Here is a 22,912-nt window from a genome sequence, read left to right as displayed (position 1 = left end):
ACCTCTTTTCTGCTTCATACCCTTCCCTAGTGCCAGAGACCTTATTGGCCAGGCTTTGCTTATGACAACTATTGGGCTCGCTTTCAGCTTGACATACTAAAATGTAGTCAACTGCAGCACTCCTTAATGTCTGATGCTGAGCTGATTTCCAAATATAAATGTTCTTTTCAGAATCTGCTCCCATCTGATTAGTAAGCAAACCACCCACCTACAACCAAGGGGACGCTGGAAGCTCGCCTCAGATGACTGAGACCACAAATCAGTAGCTCTCCATCTCAGAAATTCCTGGCGGATATATGACTTTTTCCACTGCCATTAGCAGCCACAGCCTGACCCATTGACACTTATTTATCCCATAACCACGGGGTAGTGGGGGATCAGCAAATTCCCCTCTTCGTAAGAGGCTGGTGACGCCCCTGGAAGTTCGCTTTTATCTTTCTGGGTTTCCAACGCTTCCCCTCCCCCTGCCTGCAACGCCCCCGCGCCTCCCCTGCTTGGGGGATTAGCCGGCGCTCGGCGGGCCCTCTCGGCGCGCCGGTGGTAAACCGGTTAGGAATGCGTGGGGTTGGGAGGCGCACGAGCTAAGAGCCGCTGGAAGGACCCGGGTAGGGTGTTGTCTGACTCTCGGAGTCTGGGCCGTGTGGCCGCTCCCGTCACTGCAGCTAGGGCCGGGCTCACGGCCACGCGCCTGCCGCCGCCGCCGCCGCCGCCTCCATGCTGCAGCGCGGGGCGCAGTTCCTCCCGGCCTGGCAGCCGCCGTTGCCCAAACACATCGCCGCGGAGAGCGGGTCTCTCAGGCCTGCCCGGGCTGCGGCTGCAACCCTGGTCCACAGCTGCCGGTCTCGTGCCTGAGCTGCGGACTCACCTCCAGCGCCTTGGCCAACGGGCGGGGCGCCGTTGTCGCTCCTACAGCGGCGCGCAGGGAGGTGGTGAGCGAGTGCAGAGCTGCCCGAACCGAGGACTGTATGTGTGTGCGTGCAGACGTGTGTGCGTGTGTTTGCGCGTTTTTCCCTCTTCCCCTGAGGATGTGAATGGCTTCGCAGCTGGCTGCTCCCTTAGGATTCTTGACTTTGGGGAGCTCTGGGCTGTGAGCACAACCCACCCTTATAATCCATTTTTTTACGGTCGGTTATAGCAGTGGGGAAAAAAAGCGCAACTGGACGGGGGTGGGGCAGACCAACGAAACCTTCTGGAAAAACACATACATGCGAGAGAGGAAGAATTGAAAGACCTGAGAAGACTTTCAAAACCTCATTGCTAGCCCTCCCGTTTTCCGGCAAGATTTTGGACATTTTTTTTAACCTTTTTAAAGTCATCTTGGCATCTCTCTAGTATTTAGTAAGTCGCTTTCCAGTTAGCTGCGTGTGCGTGTGCGTGTGTGTGTGCGCGTGTGTATGTGCGCGCGCCTATCTGATGCATTTGACTGTCTTTTATCCAACTGCCCAGAAGCAAACGTGTTAACTCGGTGATGCCCCTCCATGCCCGGGTTCTTGCAGAGCGCGGAGGACGTCCAGACCCATTTTCCTGCCTGGATTCCGAGCGGCTGCTGGGTTGTAGAGCCAGGTGTGTGGATCACTTTACCCAGAGGCTTGGCAAGCGGCAGTATTAACCAGCTTCCAGGTACATCACAAGGTCAAGAGAGGGTCTTGCAGCTTTCTTGTTTCGGTGCATCTAGACTTTCCTGTATTAGCCAAAAGGATATGTACGTTTGGGTCCACAACATTTGAAGCCAAAAGTTCAGCCTTCCAAGCTGGTTTACTATACAAACAAGGTAATGGGGATTGCTTTTCAAACTGCTTAACAAAATCCCGGACTCGTCCACAGCCCTTTTCCCGGCTCCCTCCTCCCCACCAAAATGTCACCAGCTCCTGAATTACCAGGATTTGGTACGGAGAAGAACTTGAAGGAAACGTGATCAAAGGGCTATGAGAAAAGGAGAACGCTGTCTTTGCTGTCTGGTGGGTTTCGAAGCTGATCTTGACAAGGACCAGTTCCCTCCTTGTTTCTCTCTCTCCGTGCGGTGTTGGGTGTGCGAGTGCAAGTGTGAGCGCGCGCGCGCCCGGATGCGAGTGTGTGAGTGTGTGTGAGTGTGTTTCTGTGTGTGCGTGCACAGCCGCCCTGCCTCTGCCCGCTCCCCGGGCGCGGAGCCGCGGGTTTCATGGGGCGATCCGCGCGGATCCCCCACCCAGCGCGACCCGCGGGCAGCGGCGGCAGTGGCTGGAGCCACCTCTCGGACTCCCTAGGATGCGGGTGCTGAGCTATGGCAAAGGGCAGCGAAGTGAGGAGCAAGACCCGCGTACGACTGTGAAAGCCACCTGGAGCCACCTTGCCGGGATTGTACCTGCAGGCAGAAAGTCCTCTTACGACCGTCTTTCCCCCTAGAGGCACCAGGTAACAAGCAAACCACAAACCGCCTCACCCCGTTTTCTTCTGCTCTTGTTTCTAATGTCTTATCTGCATTGCAGGCTACTTTACTTATTAATGTTTTGAAAATCATTAGGAAGGGCTGCGTATCCAAGGGCGCCTGCTCTATGATGTGGTAATACAATTTCTGATGGATGGAATATAAATCTATACCTGAGCACTTAATCTAGTAGTGAAAGCTAAGGGAATATGGATAGCTCCACCCTAAGGATATTTTTTGAGAACTAGGCATGTTGAACCTGTCTGAAGATACCAGGGATTAAAATTTCGTGTTTCCTTCAGGCTATGGTTGCTACGGACCATTTGGTAACCAACCCTTCCCACATTGTGGAGTGTGAGAAGGTGTTTGGTTTCCACCCATCATTTTAGCCAAGGATTATTTTTATTTTGATTTTACCCTTTTCTATCTCTGGTTGTTTTCCTTTCCTTGTTGTGGACAAGCTTGCCAGATCCCTTTAGTAGTTGTAAATTACGCATCTGGGGACTTTGATCTGAAATGGAGTTTTCTTGGAACTTGCTTTGCATGTGAAGGAAATTCATTGTCATGGGTGTATGTTGAGATATGGTGCTTAACTGCTGGGATTTGCTTTTATGTTCCAGAATAAATCCATGAAAGAAGTCATTTTTATATCTAGGAAAATGAGGCTAAAAACATAACCACCACCCAGCACCATCCCCAGCTGCATTATTTCAGTTATGTCCCCGTGTGTGTTTGTTTTTGCATAATAGGTGTTTTGGAAAAATTCTTTCCAGTGTCTTGACTTACAAGGAGCAGGTAGATTTGGCACTGCTTAATTAACATTTTGGGTCAAATGTGTTAAAATGGAAATACCCGTGGCTGACTGAGTCATAATAAATTTAGTTAACTTCCAAAGCCCCTTACCCTTGGACCTTATTTCTTTAATTTCCTTTCCCCATCACCTCTGCTTCTGTCCCCTACAGAAAATTTCACTCCCTTCTCAGGGGGCATTAGAATTAACAAGATAGAGCACTTCCAAAGTAGTCTCATCAATGTTTTATTCCATAGCGAAGATGGTCTGAATAATTCAGCTAAGGAGTGCTCATTTGTCTCCCCCGCTTTCTCGAGCTGCCTGCTTGGCTGCACTCAGGGGAGGTTTGGCCCGGTGGATCTGGAGGCACCCTGCTCCAGGAGGCAGTGATTGCGGTTGCTCTGGGGGTTTCTCTTTGCTAAAGCCATTTAGAACGTGTAGGGGCGCTGCTTGATTTTCCTCCTTTCGCTGCGTTTCTATAGATATCCATATGATGGCATTTGCAGACTACGATCTGGCCGATAGCTGCTCTAGTTGTCCCCGGAGCTGAAGTCCCAACTCCTTCTCTGGAGTCTGGGATAGGCTGCTGCTGCAGCCCTCACAGGCTGGTGGTGCTACAAGGCCATGTATGCAGCGGGTTTGGGGGGCTGGGCTCTGCCACTGCAGCTGCCAGGTCCGCTTTGACACTTTCTTGGGGCGGGGCGGGAGAGCTTTGCGCGCCCCTGGCAGGCAGTAGGCGCATCATGGCTGAAGTGGCCTCCTGGTTGTGGGAGAAGGGAGTGGGGAGAGGTTCCAGGAGGGCGGTGGTATCCAACTGGGTACACCTGCAAAATTCCTCACTCCCCACCCCGAGTATGAATATTCACGAACATAGAATGAATGCTGGCTACAAAAATTCCTTGATACTCAAATACTGCATGATTTATCAGGATTAAAAACCAGAATCTAAGTGTGTAATTCCTAGAATTTTATTTGTTCTTTTTTTTTCTCCTCCTCTTTCATGTTCTCCTGGATTTAATCAGATCTTTTACACCCCAGTTGGAGCACTACTGTAAAATTAGCTAATCTATTCTCCCCTATCCCATACTCAATAAATATGAAGGAGTTGAGGGCCATTTTTCAGACAGCCTTGGTGAGTGACACTGAACTCTAAGGAAGAATACAGAGGGTAACTGCACTTTACAAGAACAGCAGGTCTACATTCCACCCTTGAGGTCTCAAGAAGAAAAAAAAATGGTATTGCCTGCATTAAAAAAAAAAGTGTAGATAAGCCAAATACACTAAAATAGCTGGGGATTTGGGAAGAATTGGAAGTAAATATTTTCCCTGTACATTTTGTTTTTTCTCTTAGCAAATATCTTTATAATTCTCTTATCACTCAAAAAATTTTAGACAGAAGGCTGACTTGTGTGTGCTAAATGTCTGACAAGGACATGTCTTTGTCCCTTAAATTTTCCCAGAGTATTATTGCAATAGAAATGAAACCATACTCATAATATTTTTGAGCAAATAAATAATGCTTATCTAGAGGGTAACCAAAAATAAAGGAATGTTGGTGAAGAATATAGGTACTTGGAAAATAAGGTGTTTTCCCCACATCTCCTTCCTCATTTTACTTCCTTTTGGCCTTTTTTCCACCAAGGATTCACTGTTTTGCAAGTTTGTTCTTGTCTTTGAGCACTCATCCTTAGAGATGGCAAAACAAATACATTAAAACTGATGTTGAATATACATAAGCCTAAATATAGTCTTATGTTGTAATTCAAACTTAAAATTCATTCATTGATGTAGATTGGACTTAGGTCAAATGTCATAACCAAACAGGATTCCACATATAGAAGTTCCTCAAAAATAATAAATAAATAAGTAAGTAAATAAATAAATAAAAATAGAGATTTCTGCCACTCTTGCCTCTCCCCTCTCTGGAGAAAAGGCCAGTTTGGAGATTTGAATCTATTTCCCTTGTTAATCATTATCCATAGACAGAATGGGCCTGGCTCACTGATGAGTTAAGACTGTCAGGAATTGATAAGGGATTTCCCAGCAAAAGCTTCCTCCTTCTTAGCCCTCTTTTGGTCACTGTCAAGAGGGAAAGAACAATGGGAAACTCAGGACACTCATAGGAACAGACACGCACAGTTAATCAGGTAGGAGCTTTCACTTTATTCTCATTCCTAGATGATTTCTTTTAGTATTTTTTCCCTTTCTCTTTTTAAGAAGAGAATGACCTTGAGCAATACTAATATTTCCCTTCTTCAAATATATAATGATATATGTATTCAGTTTTGAAATATGACATTTCTGTGCTGGTTTATTTGGAGAGTTCATCAACATATCTCTGGTACCAGCCTGAGGTAATTTCTATCCTTTTTTTTTTTTTAAGAGGGATAGTAGCAGCTATAGTTATCTGAGGGAGAATTACCCCCCCTTATTCTCTCTCCAATTATTTTTGTCTCCTATGCCATTAATGGATTCTTGGCAGTAAAGCAGTCTGGTTATGACATTGGTGTTTAAATGAGCATCATATGTTAAATCCACCTTTCATCTTTCCATGAATGAGCATCATTTCCCTTTGTCCATTTAAGCTAGTGCTGTTTCCTCTTGCTGCTTGAAGCTCTTTTGGCTTTGTAGTTTTGCTGAGTTTTCTTGCTGGTGAAATTAGGATCTTGCTTTCTGCTGATATTGTTGCTCTGTCCTTATGTGGTTGGGATGAGATACTTGCTGCTATGTAACAGTGTTCTTGCTGGTATGTAAAAGTACTATATAATAAACTACTCAGGTATTTAAGAGAGAAATTTTTAGTAAATGACATTGATAGTATTTTTGCCTATGCTGCAGTCAGAAGTTAGAAAACTAGTTGAAACTTTCTAAAAGCTTAACTAGCTAATCTGCTATTCTTGTTTCAGTGACTTTATTTCTGTTTAATTATGATTGGAAGCTATTGATATTGCACTCCAGATTTTTCATATATTCAGGTCTAAGTTTTATGTTTCATTGTAAAAATACAAATTTAGGCCTCACTGATGTGAATGTGACTCCCTAGAATACATGAATAACGGGTAAATTTGCTAAATCATTCCAGTAATACAAATGTTCATAGTTCTGCTTTATGCAATAAATCTTGAGAGTGAATCTACTTATTCTATTTCTAAAGCTCACATTTCAATTCTTACGGCATCCTTCAATCATTGAGGACTATTTGGAACCCAAGGCAGTATAATTTGTCCATTACATGGTATGTGCATGGTAAAATTATGTTTATAATTATTGAGCTATTCTGGTTAGAGGTGAACCATCTTTATTATGCTCTATCACAATAAATTGTATGATATTATGAAACACCCAGTAAGTATAACAGGAGATAGAAAAATTTAATTCAGAGATAGTTAATGCTACTTTTAAGCTTTTATATCATCATGTTCTGATAGATACTGTTCTGGCAGAATGCTTTTCATTGAACTATATCATAATTTAACAGTAATTATGAAGAGGGTTAACAAGTGATAGAAAATTACAATGGAATTATATGGTTATATAAATGCACTATCACTTTACTGATATCAAGTAAAGTACATGAAAAGACTTTATTATTTAAACTACAAACCACATTTTTAATGTTTCTCAGAAATTGGCTTTGATAGCTAGTATTTGTTACGTCACATGGCTACACTGGAGGAAAACGCCAATTGATCATTTTGAGTATTTTATATATTCTTATGAAAGAAATCTCATATCTTAAAGCTCACACTAGTCATGCATTTGCTTTATGTGTATCTATATGTAGTCTCACAAATAATATATTAAAAAGAATCTATGTATATACATATGTATGTGTGTGTGTATATATATATATTTCTGTTTTTTAGTCAGCTTTATTGCTGCTCTGAACAAGAGACCTGCAGGAACAATTAGAGGAGGAAAAGTTTATTTGGCGTTCACAGTTTCAGAAGTCTTAGTCCTTAGACAGCCTTCTCCATTTCTTAGAATCTGAGGTGAGGCAGAACATCATGGCAGAAAAGTCGGCAGAGGACAGCAGCTGGGGACATGGCACCAGGAAGCAGAGAGAGAAATGTTTGTTTAAACCCAAGCCAACATTTCACCTCTTAAACTTCTTCATTACCTCAAACATGAACTTTCTGGGGATACCTAATAACCAAACCATAGCAGTATATATGATATGTTATTTTATATATATATATATATATATATATATATATATATATGTAATTTTCACAAGATTATAACATCAGTTCCAAAATATTTCACTGAAAGCATATTTCACTCATGCTTTCAATGAAATATTTTGGAACTGATGTTATAATCTTGTGAAAATAATTGCAGAAAATTATGAAAGAAAATTGAATCTATTTTGGAGTTTACAACAAAAAAGACTTTAGAACATAAGTAATAAGATCAGTGATTAAAGTTAAAGGATACTTTTAACAAATTCTAGAAACAATTTCTGAACACTTAAAAAAAGACTGAAAGAAAACTAGCAAGTTCAATATATATTGAATCAGAACTATTATATTTAGTCAAGAATATAAGTCAAAACCACGCTGTTTATCCTACTCTCCATTTTACTTCATGAAATGTCTTTTGAGAAAGTGAAAAAGACCCCTGAAGGACCCATTTCATTTTTTTTCTGGATCTCTTTCTCTTTGACTTCCCCAAATCAAAAAAGGACTTTGTGTATGCTTAGCACATGCTCTATCTCCCCAACCTCATATGTGTAAAGAATTGTCATGAATCATAGTGTTTTCACCTCCAAAGTTACAGGAGATTTTCATTAAAGTGGCTTACTAGAGAAAACATATCACTTGTGCATTCTTGAAGGCCACCTTACTCATCACCTTTGGAAGTCCAGACTGTGACAGTTTTCTTATTGATTATATCCTTTTTTTGTTTTTGTTTTTTGCTTTTTCTCCATAGTATGAAGACTGGCCAGGTTGTCAAATCATTTATATGCATTTTTTTATTAGTGATTAAGCATTTGAATAGGAACATTAAGGTGTATATAATTTCTATGACAATACTGAACACTACAGTAAATGATACATATGCTTTATTTTATGTGGATAGATATCATGATACCGCTACAGCAAATACTTTAATTTTCAATATCATATTCAATAAAATATGCTTAATTTTAAATTAAAAGTGTTTTTTGTACGAATAATATAGGATATTTACCATGTATTGACTGTTCACCTGTCATATAGTTTAGTAACTAAAGATTGGACATTGGATCCTGACCTAAGAGAGGTTGCTTTCTCAATGACATGAAAGGCATCAATAAATGTATAAGCTTGAAATAAGTTTGCTAACTGATATTTTATAGTATTTTGATGTTTTATGTTTTGATGTTTTATTTTACATTCTGTGTAGAGGAGAAAAGGGAAATTGGGAAACCATGATCATATTTTGTAAGGTTTGGCATTTCACAGTGGTTAGAAATTTGGGGTTTCCACACACCTATGTCTCAGCCTTGTGTACCTTGAACAAGTCTTTTAATCTCTTTTGAGTCTTAGTTTCCTCAGCTGCAGATTGAGGTTAATGATAAGGTATGTCATAGCATTGTACGGAGGTCTCAGTGACACAGTGTATTAGGTACATAGCTGTAATCACCATCATCACCATTGTAATCTTTATCATCTTGTCATTAACTAGCAAGAGCATGAAGAAATAATTCTAAAGGAGATGATAAGTAGATGGCTTGGAATTCTATGCTTGGAATCATAGAACATCAGAGTTCCAAGGTATACTAGGAGTCATTCAGATCAGGAATCAACTAGGCCAGTATCTTTAGAGTCTAGATAGAAGGTGCAAAGCTGAAAATTTCCTTAGGTTTAAGAAATCACCAGATGTATGATCTGTGATACACCAGACAGTGCATGACTTACTCAAAAACATTAACATTTAAATTTATTTTAACCTTTGGTGAACCTAGAATTGTGAAACTTGTAAGTCTTCCTGATGTGTATTCAGTCTTATATTTCCCCTGAGAAGCATGCCTACCAAGTGGTCATCTTGATTAAGCTCAAGTGCCTTCAGTGATCTCAAAATCACTTTACCTGCAGTACATTACTCCATTTTTGTGTAGGTGTTATCATGATTTTATCCTATAGGTTGAGCGACAATCTGGTATCCTATAGCTTCCAATTGATTTTAAAGTGGGAAGAAGTGGTACACAATATGTCCAATTCTAGTATTCATACCTGAACTGATGATTTGAGATCCCCGACCCCACAGTTACTGTTTATCATTACACATATCCTAGACCTAAACAGGTTAGAGACTTTTTCCCCCTATATGTTGTTATTTCAGCCCCTTTACCTTTTATGCTTAAAAAAAAAAAGAATGTTAGCTAGAATTAGTCCCCAACATCCAACATCTTACCTCTTCTGACACTTTGTTTCTTTTTTTTCCCATTTTTCTTTGAAACATGGTACCAATGCCAATACCAATGCCAATGCAATGTTAACCCGTGTGGATTAACTAAGGTACAAATGAATAGGGCTACTATTTCTTTTTGCTTCAAGAGCAAAGAAACTGATGCTATAACATTCATGTTATGGTTTGGAAGTGAGGTATCCCCCAAAAGCTCACAAACAATGCAAGAAGTTTTGGGGGAGAAATGATTAGTTTATAACTTTATCCTAATCAGTGAATTAATCCCTTATGGGATTAACTGAGTGGTAACTGGAGGCAGGTGGAGTGGGGCTAGAGGAAATGATTCACTGGGGATGTGGCTATTTTATATTTTATATTTTATGTCTGGAGAGTGAAGTCTCTCTTTGCTTCCTGATCACCATATGAGCTCCTACCCTCTGGCACACACTTCCTCCACAATGTTCTGCCTCACCTCCAGCCCTGAGGAATGGAGTCTGCATTTTCTGGACTGAGACCTCTGAAACCTTGAACCCTCAAGTAAATTTTTTTCTCCTATGTAGTTGTGCTGGTGGAGTCTTTTAGTCACAGCTGTGAAAAAAAGTTGTCTAAAACACACTCCGTGTTGCAGTCCTGTCAGATAATGTTACAATTGATTAAAGTCTTTTTTTCACCTAAGGACATTGGAGTCCTTAACATACGTCTATAAAATGCTACAACTGGTCAATCCCAGTTTGGTGGCAAGATTTAAAATTGCCTTTCTAATTCTAGACAATAGTGAGGATATTTGAGACTACTCTCTCCATTCCTCTCTCCCTTTCAAATCATCTAATTTACTCATAATGATTGAATTAATTATATCTCTTCCACTAAAAACTGAGAGAAAACGAACTTATATAAATTGTAATAATGTTGGTTATAATGAGCATGAAAAACAAGAAAATGGAACAAGACATGGAGAATAAAATTTTCACCTCATCCCACGGTGACTGACTGTATCATGGGCTTTTTGAGTAACCAAGAATGATTCAAAGCTCATTCTTTAATTCCTTCAATGAAAACGTATTTGTTGTTTAATGCATGCTTAGGTATTCTGCTAATCTTTGAGATACAAAAGTCAAAATGGCATAGTTGCCACTCTGGGAAAAGTTCAATCTAGAGTGAGAACAAATATTCTTTCAGAATGTCAATCCTAGTAATGAATCAGTCTTGATGACTTTCTTTCATGTTTACCTCTTAATTTACCTCTAACCAATTATTGATTGCTAGAATATTCATTTATTCATGTTAACTCCTCTTTTTAAAATAAAACTGATAATTAGGCTTCTAGAAGTTTCTTCAGGCTTCATATGAGGTTGACTAAATTTCACTAAGGGGAAAAATAATTTAAAGGCAGGAGGAAATGACAGTAGACATTTTTTACTATGGTTCTTGAAGAACAAGTCGTTAGGAGACACATTATTCATAATCCTGAATGTTAGTTACTATTTTTAGATATCATGCTTAAAAATAATTAATAAAGTTTTACATTTAAAATGAATGCAAATAGTTATCAAAATTGACACCAAGTCAAACATAATTAACCTTTTTTTTAATGACTCTTTGTCTTCATTATGCTAGTGATTACAGAAATCCTTCAGGGATTGATGCATGATATATTTAAGGTAGTTTATACTGATGCTTCATTTGTTCTTTCTTTCTTTTTTTCCCCTTTCTAGATAATTTTTTTGGTCTCATATAGGTAAATTTTGTTAGTGTTCCTATCATTCTTTCAAACTCCTGATAGGAAATTAATACAAAATAATAACATCGTTAGGTGTGTTTCTAAATGAGAATCTGGAGGTGAGTGAACATCTAAGGCCTTCACTGAGGAAGTACCTGGGCTTTCCTTCCATGCATTTGATGAGGAAAGCACTGAAGCATACTAAGATATCTCTGACAATACATAATGGATGCTGATAATCAGCATTGTCAGCATCATCATATCCTCATCCTCATCATTTTACGAGAAGATACTGCCAGTCACTGTTGGACTCTGCTTTTCCCTAGCCCATGCAAGAATCCTACAGCCTCGTCTTACAGGAACATAGTAAGACTCAGAGCAGTTAATTTTATTTGTTCATTATCATGCAACTAATAGATCCTCTGAATATAATCAAAATCCAAATATTTCTGATTCCAGTAAAGATGTTATAGCTGCTATGCTTAGGCAATTTCTCTTTTTCTTGCCTCAAATGAATTTTTATTTGATTATTGAACATATGTGTTTTTAACCTCCTTCATAGATGATGAATAGTCTCTAAATATATCATATGCTTCATTTCTTTTGTCTTTATGATATTCTGTGAACTGCCATATTTTGTATTTGGAAGTCTATGAAAAGGTTTATGGTTACCATTAGGGGATTTTGATGTTGTTTGTAATTAGTTATTTAATTAGATAAGCAATTATTGCTTTTAATGTTTTTTCCTAGCACAGAGAAATCAGAGTATGTTTCAGTGTGAGCATGGGACAGAATTTAGACATCACTGTGTCTGTTTTTAAAATACTGGCTCTAACTAGGCACTGCATTCCACTTACCTCTAATCCATTTGCCATATGATTGATGCTGGCTGTTGCAGTCCTTGATGAAGGTTTCATTTAACAAACTCATTTCCTCAACCAGAATTAATGCCATAATTTCAAAAATAGAGAGGCCTGATTATGGTATATCCAAATTGGTGCTTAATTCTAGATATACCAGTTGTCATGACAGATCTTTTTAAGAATAAACCCTATGATGTGTTCTCAACCGTGATTTATTTATTTATTTATTTTTAAATTTTCTGTGGTGGATCCCAAATCGCTACAAATTCCTTGTTAATTCTCCTTAAGAATAGATAGATGTTTGTTTCCTTTCTCCCTGAAACTGATTTCATCACTTGCTTTGAGCCACAAGTGTGGCAAAATGGTATAGTCTAAGTTCTGAGCCTTATTCTCCAGTCCACAAAGCTTCCATTCTTGTCTGTCTGAAGGATATTATTATCTAGCTAAGAAGTCCATATGCCTTTGCTGAAAATAAGTGACCCAGATGATAACCAGACATATCCATGAGGCTACTTGAAACCATCCAGATACAATTGAACCTAGAGATAATTATACTTCAGTGAGTGGCCCCAGCTCAGACCAATAGGAGAACCACCAAGTAGAGGCCAGTCCAAATAGTTGACTGTCACATCATTAACAAATAGAATGATTGTTACTCCAAGCCACAGCATTAAATGGTAGGAGAAGATAATTGAGACACCCACCTTGGATATTGGAACACAGCCAGTTACAATACCTCTTTTGGAAGAAAATTTGCCCATATTAATATATATGTATACATGTGTATACATAATGTATATGTATATATGTGTATATGTATAGTGTATGTATAATGAATAACATATGTATAATATATATGTATATATGTGTATATGTATAGTTTCAATAAATGCATGTTGAAATTTTACTATATCTAGACATCCTTGATCTATGATTCAGTTACTTTGGAAGCATGATGTTTTCTTTCCTTAAAGCTTTATAAATGTTTGTTGATTCAACAGTAGGTACTTTTCTAGGATGTTTTGTAACCTTGCTGAATGCACATGATCTGAATTTCCACTTGTCGATCTTTTAATGTAGCCACTTATCAGGGCACTAGAGAAGCTTCCTTGGAAAGGTTTTCCTCTTATGCTAGTGGTCATGCCACTCACTTTAGCCCAAGCTTTTCTTCAAGTTGCATTTGGACTTGGTTTGTTTCAGTGTAACAGTATAATATTTTTTCATTCCTCCAAGATTTCATTTTACCTTTAATTATATTTTAGTGATTCATATTTACTATCCATTTCTTCTGTAAATTAAATCTAAATTGTACAATTACTTTATTCTGGGACTTCATACACACTTCATTTTATTTAATAATGTTCTCATTTATGTATCAAATTACTCTACAGGAAATTGACATACTCTTGCAGGTATAATAAGGTACAGGGTGCAGGCCATGGGGCAGTATAATTATAATGATTTTATAACTTTCTGATTGTAATTTATTTGCAAAAATATCACTAAAATGAGTATATTAGACTTCAGTGTTTTCATTTTTAGTAAAAGAGATATTTGTAGAGATCTGTGGAAATGCATTTTCTATTCATTTATAAATTTCCTTCAAAGTTTTTTATGTGTGTGTGTGTGTGTGTGTGTGTGTGTGTGTGTGTGTGTACAGTGCTGGAGACTGAACCCAGGTTCTTGTGCATGGGAGGCAAACATTCTACCAATGAAGCTATACCTAGCCCTCAAAGATTTTTTTTTAAATATAGGTTTGAAAGTTTGTTTAGATTATATTGAATATTAAATATTTTATTAATAGCTCTTTCTGTTATGTTTCTTTCTTTTTATGAGTTTAGAGTTACATATAAGATAGGTTGTATATGTTCTACTAATTATTTAAAAATTCTAGTGAATTAGAATATAATTAGTGCATTTTATCTGATACATATGATAGTGTACATAAAAACTGATTTTCATAGCAAAATGTGGATCAGTTTCTTTATCTGTAGAATAGCGCTAATGTTGTCCACCTTAACAGCTTAAGACAAGTAAGTGAAATAACGAATTCCCAGCACTTCATATGATGACTGACCATTAATGGAATGCTCAAACAACTTTAGAAATTTCTATTAAGATATGTTGAGAGTAAGAAAATAACAACTGTATTTAAAAAATAACAGCAAATGTGTTCATATGTATAATATAATTGCTCCATTTAAAAATATATATCTTTACATTTTATGTACTAGACTGTTGCATTTGCTTAGAACAGCTTGATTGCTTGAAAAATATCTTTGTCCTTTACTCTGTTGAGAGTCAAGACTTGAAAGACTCTATTAACACAATATCAGGGCAATATTTTTATTTGAGATAAATCTACATTTTTTAAAAATAAATTAAGTACAAACAATCTTTGTTATAGGTTTAGAATACCTATTGTTATACTAGCTGGGATAATATTTTGAAAGCACCACCTCAAGTACTATATAGTCTTTAGAATATGGTTAGGAAAACTAAATTAAAAATCATAGTATCATTATCTGAGGGGCAAGGCCAATCCAGGTTGCTTATGGTTTTGAAGTTTTTCACTTGGTAGGATCTTTTGAAGAAATGAAACAATATATGACCCTAAACATGAAAGCCAGATAAAGGCTTTGGAAATCAATTGTCTATGCACCATTTAGTTTTGTGGAAAATCTGAGAGGAAAATTGAATAACTTTCTTTGGTTTTGAAAGGGAAAATTGGATTTTTTAGGTTAATTTATGTTAATCTTATTGTAATCCATACTTGTCTTTTTAATAGTTTTATTTCTTTTTTAAATGTTTTAATTGAAAATCAAATATGTATATGAGTATCTATAATATATGACTATAATACACATTGTTTAACTGAGATCCAAATGGACAAATCAATTTATATAATGAATGACTGAATTTTTCCAGTGATGTTGGAGAAATTAAGTTTCTTCAGTCATAAGTGTTATCTGTACCATTACAATTTGAAAATGCGGAATTAAGTAATTTTCTTAAAAATATATTGAAGGGCAGAAATAGAGCCAAGCGCTCTTTAAAATGAAGACAGAAAATTTGAGAGATGTATATCACCCTGTTACCAATTGTATTCTCAGGAGGTATTTATTGAATAAATAAATTGATATGTACATATTACAATAAATATTGATTTTAGAAAAGCCAGATGCAATGGTGCATACTTGTAATCCTAGTTACTTAGTAGGCTGAGGAAGAGGATCACAAGGTTTCAGCCTGGAAAACTTAATGGGACTTTGTCTCAAAGTTTAAAAAGTGAAGGCCATGTAGCTCAGTGTTAGAGTGCTTGATTAGTGTGTGCAAGGTCCTGGGTTTAATTGTTATTGACACAAATAAATAAATAAATCTATTAGTTTTAGAACATGGCTGTAAATCAATAAACTTATATATAGTAGAAACTAGCTTCATTTTTATAGTAATTGCCTGTATTTTGGTATTTATATGTTAATGTTAATATTTTTGACTGCTAGGTTTTGATATCCATGAAACAGAAAAGAATCAGCCTTTGAAATATGAAAAGACAACAACTCTTTAAAAACTACAATATTGTTTTGAAGATTTTTTTCCATTCGGTCTTTCCCTATATGTTTTCTAGGAAATATAGTTCATATTGAGTGTAGGGAGTGTAGTTCTCTCAAACTAACTTCTGGCACATAATACAAATACAAATTTTTGTTGTATGGAGTAATAAGTAGAAGGATCATCAGTACTTCTTGGAGAGAATTCATTTGAGCTGAAAGTAAGTGGAGTTAGTACTCATTTTGAAGAGTGATGACAATATAAAGATATGGTGTGCCATTTGTAAGCTGAAATGATAAATTAACTATATAGCAGCTCAAGGAAAACTTGAGACCTCTGGGTCAATATACGAAAGAGTGAGACAAATGGAGTGATGTAATGTTCCTCAGAGTTCAGACTCTGTAATGAGCACTCTGCAGCAAAAGATTTTTGCTGTTAGCAAAATTCTGCTAAGTTTTGTTAGGAAGGATAAGGGAGGAAAATAGGGTTGTGTCACTTATGATCCATTTAGCACCTAGTAGAAAATTCAAACTAAATTGGCTCAAGCATCAAAGAAATTTCTTAGTTCACACAAAAAAATGTCAGGGTTATCTTAAGGCATGACTTGACTCAGCATTGAAAGAGTTGAAAATGAGTATCTAAATTCCATCTGCAATTCCACTTTATTGATTTCTCTCTCAGATTTGGAAAGGTGGATCATCACAGCTTCATATCACAACACGAAGTTCGAAGGCAGGGAGAGGAATGGAAAAAGAGGAAGAGAAGCAGAGAAAGGGAGAAAAAAGAAAAGGAGAGTAGGAGAGATGTCAAAAGAGAAACTGCTTCCTAAGGGTCCTGACAAAGAACTTTACTTGGTTCTTTCCAGTCTCAATTCTTTGACTTGGGCCATGTTGTCATCTCTAAATCTTTTAGAAATGAAGCTATTGCTTGATTTTATCTGTCTTTTTCTTCCTCATTTTTTCCCTCTAGTTCCCTTTCTTCCTTTTAGAATTGTTTTTCTATGAAAAGCCACTTCTGTGTTCTACATGTGAAACTCAAGAGCTAATAGAGCTTGAGGGAAATTTTAATATATTGCTTTAATAATAATCTTTTCCACTTTAAGATTCCTTAGAAAATTCTGTTATTTTGGAGGAAAGAAGTTAAAAGTTGTCAAGCCAGTCTTATTGTGAAATATTTGAAATGAGTGGGTCTAATAGAATTTTACTACAAATAGAATTGTATTTGTCTGCTTTTCATTGATAAATTAACTAATACCTTCAATATAAATTCCAGCTTTGACTTACTACCATAGAACACTAAGGTATATGTAAATATATATGTATATCTATCTATCTATCTATATATACACACACACACATATAGTATATATGTAAAATATGAATTCTCACTTACTCTATATAAACTTTTTTATTTTTTCAAATGCTAAAAGTCCAATAATATATATGCTATATATTTTACTATTCATAGTTATCATATTATCCTACTTTAAAGGAAGATTATGAATAATTTCTAGACTACAATATTATGAAATTAGTTATCTTTCATTCTTTATAAAATAAGGTCTAATGAAATTATATAAAGAATGATAATGAATGAATATTTATATATCATGCTATCATAATTATATAATTTTATATATGACATCAGTCTTAGTGTCTTTTTGTAAAACAAAGAACACAGGAATGCTGAATAATAGTTTTTGTTTCATTATCATGATTTATTTTTTCATCTTATGAAGCATAAAATTCTCCACTATGATTCCTTTGTTTCTAGAAGTCATACTCTTCTTTGATGGTGATAAATCTCAATTTTCTTATCAAGCTTCTTCCTAATTTTCTACTATAATTTTAAGATTATAGTTAATAATAATGAGCTCGTTTTCACAGGGATAAACCCCCATTTTGCATTGACTTTTTGGTATGATTCAGTAAAAGGAAGTCAACTGCTGGCCCAGGTGAGCTGTGTCTGCTGTGTTGTGGGGGAGTCCCGTCTGTTGTTCACACTCAGCTCAGCTCAGCTTTCCATCTCTTTGTTTTTCCCTCAGGATCATAGTATTCCAGCAGCCCTTAAGTAAAGAATCTTCTATTTGACAAAGCTGCTAAAATTCATACCTGTGGAGATTTGAAAAATCTCTGCATGTTTGAGTTCCTAGTCAGTGACATACCAGAGAAGTAATCAGGCACCCAGTGTTCTATATGGAGCGCCAACGTAATGCAGTTACTGGGATATGGACCATGTATTAAGTGACTTCAAGATCAGTTCTAATAACAACTTTTCATTGTCCTTGCTACAAGCTGCATGAGGAAATGTGTGCTGACTCTCTAGCTTTAATTGTCAACTATAAGTAATATTATTACTTGTATATTAATGTAATTGTTCCATTTTAATTATACTGGTCAGGCTTCTCAATGAGTCAGCATCTTTAACAGTTGGATGTTTATCTCCATTTTAGTTTGCTTCAATATAGTCGAGATGGCAATATGAAAGTCTCTTTCTCATGGTGTAAGATGTTTTGATATCAGTCCAATACTCTGAGCTTCAGAGATTCAGATTTTGAAATAACCTCTGTCCTTTTCTTAAGTATGGGACTTAATTCAGACAGTGAACTAAATAAGCATACTTCAGAATATTTGGTATTTTAATTAGTGCCCAGGAGATTGTCATTTTAGTCACCCTTATTAATTTGGATTGAAAATTTTTAGTGGCTGTTTAGTTTTTCTGCAGTTAACAGTTTTGTGGAAACATCATTATTATTAGTTAACTAAAATCAGCAACAGATTGTTATTAATCTTGGATAAGGAGGAAATGCTGTAATGTAATATGATCACATGTAACCTATTCAGATGATTCTTCAGAGGAGAGAAACATTGAGTAGGAAGGTTATCAGCAGAAATAGAATATAGCAAGAACTAAAAATAGCACTGTCTTTTCTGTCTTTTTCAATCTGGGCAAAACCTTCATTGTGTGATTCTGCCCAGGATCTGCAAAGTGCTCTAAAGACTCCCTTTGAATAGTTGAGGTAACCCTGACATTTTGAAGTATAACCAGTGACAGACTAAAGTGACATTCTGTTTAGGCAGTGGCTGAATTATGAAATACTGTTACTCTACATCACAGCTGGGAACCTTAATTAGAGTATGGAGTCTGAGTAAACCAACAGCAGCAAAGCAAAACAAAGAAACACAAAACTGCATCAGGCTATCCTTTTATAGCAGACCTCTCTCTTTCTCTGTCTCATTCTCTCTCTCTCTCTCTCTCTCTCTCACACACACACACACACACACACACACACACACACACACACACACACACAGTTTATTGTTTTCCTCATTCCGTTCTTTTGTTCTATTTGGATCATAAGAATAAACTTATTTTTACTTTCCTTTTTCTTAGGAAAAAAAATGGATTAGGTCCAGATAAAAGAACTTAATTACAAGTAATCATTTGTCAGTTTTTAATGAAGCAGTTTTAAGGATACACTCTCCACTGGTATTTGCATTCATCATTTTCTAAGGTGCAGATTGCTTTATTATTTTCATTATGATTAAGGGATGGATATTTAGAGATACACTGATGAACTAGGAAAGACAGAAAGTATATAGATCACTCTTCTTCATGTAGTGTTTTATATTGTACTCCAACATTATTAAAAGTAATAATATCAGATCTGGCTCTGAAACTTCTCCAGTGGTTATTGTTGCACAAGTTAAATATAATTACAATTGAATTTATTACAATATGGCTTGCAATTAGAAAGACACATTTTATAAAACTTTATGCAATCTAAATATTCCTCAATAATGGGTAGGTATCCTTAATGAAATATAGTGAACTCTTTAAATAAATTAAATAACTACATGTTTATTGATAAAGAAAACTGTTCAAAATATATGGCTCTAGGAGAGTGGAAACTGTAGTGGGTATAGTATTGTGTTAGTCAGCTTTGCTTGGTTATTACCAACATACCTGACAAGAGCAATTCAGAGGAGGTGAAGTTTATTTGGGCTTATGGTTTTAGAGGTTCAGTTCATGGTTGGCTAATTCCATTGCTGTGGGCCTGAGGTGAGGCAGAACATCACTGTGAAAGAGCATGACAGAAGAAAGCTGTTTAGCTCAAGACAGCCAGGAAGCACAGTGCAAGAAAGGAACCAGGAACAACATGTAGTCCAAGGCATACACCCAGTGACCTACTTCCTCTAGCTTTGCCCCACCCGCCTACAGTTTCCGCTCATTAGTACATTCAAATGATTAATTCATCAAATGAATTAATCCACTAATGACGTTATAGCTATTATAATCTAATCATTGCACTTCTGAACATTCCTGCACTACTTATGAACTTTTGAGGGTACATGTAATATCCAAACCATAACAAATGTTAATCTTAGTGTGAAAAATATACATATACACATATGTAGATATACGTAGATGCATATTTATGAGTTTATTTTCTTCTGGAAGGACATACTCAGAAGGGTATATGGAAATTCCCTCTATGGTAGGAAGATCAAATAATACTCAATTTTATTTTATTTTAGATTTTGAAACATTTTACCTTTTATATGTAATAATTCATACTAATAAAACAAGTAGTCATTTTAGTATTTTTTCATATAAAATAAAATTAAATATGACACTTTTTAAATAATAAAATGAGGTCAGAATATACTAATCATTGTACTATTAAATGTTTTCATGACAACTAAAACATCAGTGATATTTACAAATTTATTTTCTATAAACAGATGGCAGGAACCTTCCCTGGAGGTTCATTTTTTTGGGAACAAACCATAAACAAATGGAAAAAAAACATAAAAACCAAACTTTTAAGAAATTCCAAAGGATATTTTGAGAAGATATTTGTTCACTAATTTGCTCAGGCTGATCTAAAATTTGCAATTCCCCTGCTTTAGCCTCCTGAGTATTTGGGATTACAAATATGAGCCATCACACTCAGCTTCTATATAATCCTTTAGGTAATTAAACCAATTTCTCTAAAATATACTCACAGATATTTTTTCATTTGCAAATGTTCTCATTTTGCCAGAACTTTATGTATGAGCAGTGTGTTAGATTGTAACACTTATGTAACATTTTAATTGATGTCATGAAATCCTGATTCTTAGAAATAAAATTTCAGTGTCATTTTGTTATAATATTCATTATATATGTGATACAGAAATAATGACAAAAGAGTTGACAAAATACATATAAAATAGCTATCTCTATATCAACTTCTTTTTCCATTTATCTATATTATATATATATATATATATTTATCTATACTATATATATATGATTATTTTGATATATATTAGTATATGATTATTTATATATATATGATTATTTCTCCAGAGAATATTATTTTTTGGTGACACTTTTGCTGATTCAGTCAATTTTCTATTTAAGAGACTTGAGTAAAAAAGACCACGCTAAGAATGCCTTTGTATATTGTTTGAAATTGTATACATTTTCCCATCTTTGGTGAACAATGAAGTATATTTAAAATTTCCTTGTATGCAACTGATGAGTGAGAATATTATATAATATAATTTAGTTTTATTTATTACAGACAAAAGTTACATTTTCTCAATATTTATAATTCTTGGATTAGTGACATTTAGCAAAAAATAAATTCTAAAGTTGCTCTGTTGATTTTTGTTTCCTTCTTCACAGTTGGGTTTCCAACATGTGGCACAAACTCCAGGCAGGGACTGATTTTCAAGGGTGAAGGTTATCTGATTTAACAATATTTCATTTATTTTTTTTACACTAAGTCATCAGTGAGATCATCATTGGAGTAGATAAAAGGAAAGAATCTCAGCTGAGTCTCTTCTGATGTTCTTATGTTGTAATGTCTTGCATCTTTAACCCAATGATATAATCCATTCAACTGATACTTATCAATAATATTTTATGCATGCCAGAAATAATGGTAGTATCTAAAGTTTCATCCGTGAAGAAGAGAGATTTTATTGTTGCATCTCCTGGATGTGTAGATTAGCAGGAAAGATGATATTTGGAAATTTACGGTTTCAGTGAACAATTTTATGCCTGGTTCTTGTTATAGCATTAAATATGGAGAGTGGCTTTGCCCATGTGAGGATGACTATGATATGGAAATCTGAGTGTACATGCACAGCATAAGGTAGGGTTCCAGATATCAGGCTTGCTTTATTCTGGGTGTCCTGTCATTCCATATTCTATGTGGTTTGGTTATGGCATGTATTGGACTAACCCTTTATATTATGGCTGGGTTCTGATTTCTGAATTCTCATATGGTATGAACTATTAGAATTTAATTGTTAGGCTAGATTTATATTCACTTGTTTTTTGAAAAACAAATATTTATAAATGTGTAGAGATTTTTAAAGATGTCAAAGATGTCACGTTTCTCCTTATTTTCAAATCATACTTTCTGCCATATTTTATTAGGTCTGGGAATGGTCCTGTTTCTGTAGATAATATAAACCATGCTTATTCAAGTGCTAGATTGGAATGTCTTTGAGAATATGCCCCATTAATCTAAAATGTACTGTTTTATTTATTTATTTATTATATGGTTGTTTCTTATATTATCTTATCAGATAATTTATTCAACAACAGGAGCCAGAGGTTTTACTGTACAACCAACCTCATGCTCACTTAGTAGGGGATACTTCCTTGCTGTTTTATGGCCTTGATAGAGTTTCAGATTACCTATTTATAAAATAATCCCATTGTTTTATTTCAACTCAATCTCGTCAACACTTTCACATATTCAAAGGTTTCTGCACTTTATTTAGATTTAGGAAACACAGTTTATTATTTGAATAGAATTCCCTAAATGAATAGTCAGTGTAGCTGACACAAATCTTGTACAAGCATTACTAAACTGTTTGTAGTTCTCTAAACATTTTAAGCTATTTCATGTTTCGATGCCTTTGCTTCTGTTCTTGCTTTTGCTCAAATAACATTTTCCCATCCTCTCCTAATTGGGTATTCAACAAGATTTCTAAAAGTCTCCTGCTTGAAAGTTGATGTTAGTGTCACACCTCTTTCTTTCACTGCTACCCTCAAATCATGTATCCCAGAGAAGCCATAGATGGGTTTCTCTATTTCTGTGCAAAGCAGCTTCCCCAGGTGCAGATTAGCTCCCAGTACTTGTAAGCAGTGATTTTTTTTGGAGAATCTTACTTTTTTAGATAATG

The 22,912-nt window shown here is 35.9% G+C and overlaps 1 protein-coding gene across 6 annotated transcripts in view; it reads left to right on the top strand.

Annotated features, from left to right (window-relative positions):
- Positions 1-513: 513 nt before the first annotated feature.
- The window catches only part of Lrfn5 (leucine rich repeat and fibronectin type III domain containing 5), a 245,939-nt gene continuing 223,540 nt past the window's right edge, over positions 514-22,912 (top strand). The window contains exon 1 of one of the 6 annotated variants that reach the window (XR_013439018.1): positions 514-2,391. The gene's annotated coding sequence lies outside the window, so the exon portion shown is untranslated. The remainder of the gene's footprint in view (positions 2,392-22,912) is intronic. The other 5 variants (XM_021724723.3, XM_040274247.2, XM_078050188.1 and 2 more) reach the window with 5 other exon arrangements.

The sequence above is a fragment of the Ictidomys tridecemlineatus genome, chromosome 5, assembly GCF_052094955.1.
Source record: "Ictidomys tridecemlineatus isolate mIctTri1 chromosome 5, mIctTri1.hap1, whole genome shotgun sequence".
NCBI classification, from domain to species: Eukaryota; Metazoa; Chordata; class Mammalia; order Rodentia; family Sciuridae; genus Ictidomys; species Ictidomys tridecemlineatus.
Note: the sequence above shows the minus strand (reverse complement) of the source record. Positions and strands in the feature narration are given on the sequence as shown.